The sequence below is a fragment of the Passer montanus genome, unplaced genomic scaffold (genome assembly GCF_014805655.1).
Source record: "Passer montanus isolate IOZ18808 unplaced genomic scaffold, ASM1480565v1 scaffold83, whole genome shotgun sequence".
In the NCBI taxonomy this organism is placed as follows: domain Eukaryota; kingdom Metazoa; phylum Chordata; class Aves; order Passeriformes; family Passeridae; genus Passer; species Passer montanus.
Window position 1 is genome coordinate 2,411,449 of NW_024373590.1, and position 6,108 is coordinate 2,417,556.

Here is a 6,108-nt window from a genome sequence, read left to right on the forward strand (position 1 = left end):
CAGTGCACCTGTTCATCAAGGTGGTACCATCTGAGCATCAGATTATCCTGGTTTGTATAGTCAAATCTCCCTCATTAGGCAGCAGTGTCCTGAGTTTGCTGTGATGGCACAAAATGTAAATGAAAATTGGCCAAGCTGCACAAAAAATGAGAAACTCTAGGACTTTCTATGGCTGTATACTGACTATATTACTATACATGCCAAAATGGTTTGAAGTTAATTCTGTTGAGTAGTTATTATTGCCGATGGGGGAAACCATGACTCCCAGTTTATCTATAAGAGTTTTGACCTTGTTGGCATCATGATTTTTATTGACCTTGGTACAAGTAATGAGTAAGACCAGACTGTGATCTTCCTTTTTCAATATCCTTAATTTCAATTCTCAGGTCTGGAATCTGTTGTATTAGAAAGCCCAAAGTGACATGAAATCTGTAAGAGGAAACATGTCTGGTGAGGTTCTATGCAAAAATGGATCTGGCACCTTTGCCCTATGATGTCAACTCTCTGCTGAGCCTCCAGTGGAAATTTTCCTGAGATCCCTGCTTCTGTCCATGCCTTGTCTTAATTTTTTGGCTATCATGAATTCTTCGTGCAGCAGTGTTTCTCCAGCTGTGGTGCCTTGCCCTTCTGCCCCCTGAAAGCTGCAGTGCATGGTGGCTGCCCTTGTCCTGGGCTGCCACTGAGAGCCAGCTGCTGAGCTAGTCAGCCCTTCTCTGACAGTGGTGTCTGGGAAAGTCCAGTGCAGGTGATATGCAATGGCAGCTATTTAAAAATAAAAAGCAAACCTAAATGCTCAGATTTTCCTCCATCCTTTGTGACCCTTTCTAAATGTGGCCATTGGTTCTTACCATCATCATCATCATGTTGTTCCCAGTTGCTCTGTCTTACCTCCCATTGTTCCCCTGCTGCCATTGTGGCTGAGTCAAGCCTGCATTGAAATGGGAAATGCTTGGGGAGATTTTGATGCTCCTATGCCTTAGGCAGCTTGTGCTGTTTCTAAGCTGTGTCAGTTGGAAAGATAAAGGCTGGAAGAAATGTGCAGGATTCAGCTTGCTTGTCCTTTTTTCACCTGATGAGGGTGCTTAGCCTCCTGTCATGGTTTTACCCCAGCCAGCAGCCAAGACGCAGGCAGCTGCTCACTCACTCCGCCACCAGTGGGATCAGGGAGAGAATTTATGGGTAAAAGCCAGAAAACAGGTTGAGATAAAGACAGGTTAATTGGGAAAGGAAAAGCCACACATGCAAGCAAAACAAAGCAGGGAATTCATTCACTGCTTCCCATGAGCAGGCAGGGGTTTAGCCATCTCCAGGAGAGCAGGGTCCTATCACATGCAATGGCAACTTGGGAGGACAAACACCATTACACCATCCACCCTCTTCCTCCTTCCCCCCAGCTTCATGTACTAGTCATATGGAATATCCCTTTGGTTAGTTTGGGTTACCTCTCCCAGGTGTGTCACTTCCCAATCTCTCATGCACTGCCAACTCCCTCACCAGAGTGGCAGTACAAAAAGCAGAAAAGGCCTTGGCTCTGTGTAAGCCCTGCTCAGCAATAACAAACGCAACTCTGCATTTTATCAACCCTGTGTTCAGCACAAGCTGTACCCCAGCTGAAACCAGCACACCTCCTCATTAATGTGAAATGCGGGCTCTGTTAATCACACTGCACTGTGGGTTTTGTTTCACATGATGTTACAGATACACTCTGCAGGTACTGCTGGTATAAACTGGTGAAGATTCCATAAGCTGATCTCATCCTGGAATTAGTACTAACTGGATTTCCTCACATGCAGAAGGTACTTGAAAAGCTTTGTGCCTGTTTAAATCCCTGTTCTGTTTCCTAACTTGCTGATTTTTTGCTCTTGAAAATCTGCCTTCAAAAAAGTGTCATTCTCTCAGTGTCTTTCCAGATCCCACTATTTTGTCCACCGGGTTCCTGCATTATGACTTTTTTCTCCTTCTCTGCCATAGAAATACGTGGTAGTATTAGGAATGTGACATTTAATGTGTTTCTTCTGAAAATGCTTATTGACTCTGCAAAAGTGGAAAGTGCATTAAATTGCCTCTTACAGGGTGTGCTGTCTGGTTCTGTCTTGCCACTAACAAGGCAAGTGTCGTTTACCTCAGAGGGTAAGTTCTGGTAGACTAAAAAAGTTTAAATTTGTGATAATGAAAATTTGTAAATTCCTACTATAGAAACATGTTTTAACATGTTTCTTCTTCATGTTTTTGAATTTAACTGTTTTCTTAGATCTAAAAAGGAGAAAATAAAAGGAAGCTGGACATACTTCTAGTAAATGATAAACCAAGGTGGAGCTGGAGAAGCAAGCAAATTCACTTCTGGCCCTGTTTGAAACAAGGATACTGGTAACTTAGATAATGAGACCTTCCTGTACTTAGAGGAAATAATGTTAAATGCACAGACCTGGCTGAAGGCTTCTTGGCAAAGTAGGCAAAAGAAAATGTAATCTTGCACTGACAGCGGATTGTGATTTGCAGCAGAAGAGGAAGAAAGGCCAGGAAGGGTCTTACAGAAGATGTAGTGGCCAGCTAGACTTTACCAGGCTATATATATAACTTAATGGTGCTGCAGAGGGATGTTGATCAACCCCTGCATTTACCGGCTCCTCATAGCACTCTTTGCTCTCCATCTTGCTTGATGGTCAAAGGTCTGAGGGATGAGGCTGACGAATGCACATCCTTGCTTTCTCTGGCAGCCAGCAGTGGTGCAACAGGGATAGCAGTGGCTGCTGCTAGGAGTCCCTTTCACTGACAAGGTCAATCAAGATGGCAGCTGTTCCTCTCCAGAATAGGGAAAAGTGAAGGATTTGATCCAGGCAGTCCCCTTCTTTGAATTGTGCTGTGATCTGGAGCTGGATAACATTGCCAGTTAAGGTATCTGAACATACTGCTCTAAAAGCAGTATGAAGTAAAGCTAGGGCAGTACCACTCTTTCCTAATAACCCTGCTTCAGTCTTTGGCTGTGTGATATTGATCTGATTCGGCAGAGAACAGCCAAGAAGAGACCTGAAAGAGACGGGCAGCTACTGCAAAGCCAGTCTGATTTAGCAGGGAATAGTAAATTTTATTTGGGGGGTGAGAAGGTGGGAACACTCAGTGAGAAAATGAAATATTGCTACTGTACTAATAGTGCAAGGCACTAGACATAGAACACTACAGAGAGAACAGGGTCTGTGCTCACATATTGTGAACTGTCAGTCTTGAAATCTGAAATATCAGCTCAATAATTTTAGTAAGGTTTGATCCCAGAAAAAGAAGCCTAAGTAGAAGTGTAGCTTTATGTCTTTTCTAAGCAGTTCCAATTTTGTAGTGTAGTCATAGAACCATTCTCTGACACGATGCTAAAAATTCCTTAAGTTTCCACTGTGATTGATGCAAATTGACTGCAGCGTCTTCTGTAAAACGATTTCTCAGCAATGAGCACTTTACCTTCTAGGCAAAGTTGTCTACACAGTCAACTGTTCAGCAATCTGCTCAGCAGAAAACATGCTTTTTAAAGTTGGAAATACTCTTTGAGACACAGAGACAGAAATGTTCTAAGCATTGTGTGAAAGCATTCAAAACCTAAGAAGTCCCTGACTCCTAAATAAGTTCTTGTTTAAAAGAGAAATTTCAGAAGGTGGGTAGAAATATAAAAATTTTTCTTTAATCTAGGAAATCTATTTATTCACAACTAAAACAACATTTGTTTTATCTGTAAAAGTAAGACCTCTAAAAGAAAAAGATTAAGTAATGTTCTGTATATATTTTATTATATGTTCTCTGGAAGATGGCTGGTGATGCTTCTTCCAAGAACTTACTTTTATTCAAAAATTTGCTTTCATACAGAAGTGGGATTTTTCATCAAGGGTATCAGAAAAACTTACAAATCAAACATTCCCCACAGTTTTTAATCTCTGTTTCTGTAGAGTACTTGAACCATGCACACTGCTGAAAGGTGTCTTGAAACTCTCAGACTTAGCACCTGAGATTGAGCACCTGTGTGATGAGCAACAGTGTGAAAGAAGGTCAGACATTCCAACCTTGTTAACCAGGCAAAGCCCTGCAAGAATGCCCGCATTGTGTCAGTCTGGGTGTGTATAGTTCACGGCATAAATATGCATGTGCATGTGTAGCAAAACACTGAGTTCTTAGGCATGCACTTACTTAAAGACAGAGACCTGTGAACCTTCTTTAATCATTAACTGTGCTTTTAACATGTGCCTTCGTTTGACCAAAGTGGCAAAGACAAAGCAGTGTGACTTGGTCTTGAGGCCCGTGAAGAGGTACTGAGTAGCAAAACTGAGGCATTAACAAAACCAGAAGTGTTAACGATCATTGGTTTATGGCTTGTGTGGCTTGATGGGATGCTGGCCATAGGAAGAACATGCCCTTGTAGGATGCACTGAGTCACAGAACACTAATTTTTGTCAATGCTACCATATTTTGTGTACTTAATGGCATATGATGCGACTGCATATACGGATAAGGAGACACTATTTTTTCTGGTTTGGCATGGTTAGAAAAATATGTGACAACCTAGTGTAGAAGGGAAAAGAAATCCAAAACTGCCTTGATTTCCTTTTGTGCTGTGAGCATTTTACAATCAATTGCAAGCCTCCACATGCACTTTTGCCCTGATGCCCGAGCAGGTGTCTCTTGGATCAAATCTGGCAGGTATTCACAGAACATCTCCATTGAGGTGGCTTATTGAATGAAAGAAGGAAGAGGTATTTTCCTTAAGATGTTTTTAAGAGGAACACCAACAGACTCAAGTTTTGTAGGATTTTTTTCCTTACAATCCTTTGTTGATAGTTGTCTTTTTTTCTCCAAATGGAGTTACTGCATATAGAAGAGAGCTGCAATAAAACAACTGTGTTTTACCTCAAAATGGTCATACTATCTGCAAAGTGGAAATGCTTTTCGCTTAAGTATCTTACTTGCAAAACTACTTAAGTAGGAACTTGTCTGGTTCTACACAGAAATGAAGATTAGAAATATCTTTGTCTTGCCTGCAGTGTCTGAGAGAGGTCAAAGTACATAAATTCATCATGCTCAGAGAGATGCTGCAATAGAGAGAGGGCATAATTCGGTTGGCATTTATCTCAGTATGTAATTATTATTGCCAAAATATGTCCCTTCTGTTTTGTGCTGCAGAACATGTTCTAGGAAGAGGCACCTCTGAAACAGTGCAAATTGCAAGTGGGAATTATCATCTGCAAGAAAGAACAGAGACAGCAGTTTGCAGAAGTAACAACTCTTCCTTTGCTCCCTCCCTAACTCCTGACCTGTGTGTTTCAAAATTAAGTTAAGAATGTTATTGTTTGTGGCTGTGATGCTAACATTAAGGAGTGAACCAATGTTTGTAGACAGCCTGAAGCTTTGGCATTTGGAAGCAGGTTGTGTTCCAGCCTTCTCTTCAGGATGACGATGGTGAAAACTCACAATTATACACAGCATTAATAGCTATGCAAATACCAGCTAAAGCTCTTAGAAAAGACAAAGAAATGTCAATACTATTAATAGTGTTACACTGACTCCCAAGACTTAAGTGAAGCTTAGAGGTTGCCATCACATTTCTAGTTTTTCCTGACTCCTGCTGCCTCCTCCCTGGCGCTGTGTGCATGCCCAACGCAATTGACACAGCAGTCTGCACTTGGCTCACATGCAATCCCTCTACAGTATTTCTTCAGACTTCCTTCAACTTGCACCATTTAAGATGAGCTGTGAGGGTAACATCTCCCTTGGAAGGGTAACACCTCCTGTGGAAGGATACCTGGGCTGCTTTCTTCTTCCCTTCTGGTGTAGAAGTCACTGGTTTGCTAGTGGCAATGTGTTCATGCAGCTAAAGTAGCCATATTGCTGCCCTTTGAGGCTGAGAGACTTCTCTGGGAAGAAGTCTGTTTTGTTAAGGGCTTGCCAGCACAGGAAGTTTATGCCATCAAAACACTCAGGCAAGCAAAGCACTACAATGTCAGGCTGCTGGAACTCTCCCTGTCTTTCAGGAATTCAAGGTATTTCTTAATGTTTCAAGGCACTCTGGAATCCAGTTCAGTTGTTTTTGTGAAATAAAGTATGGACAGCATTCAGAACTGTAATGATGTAGCC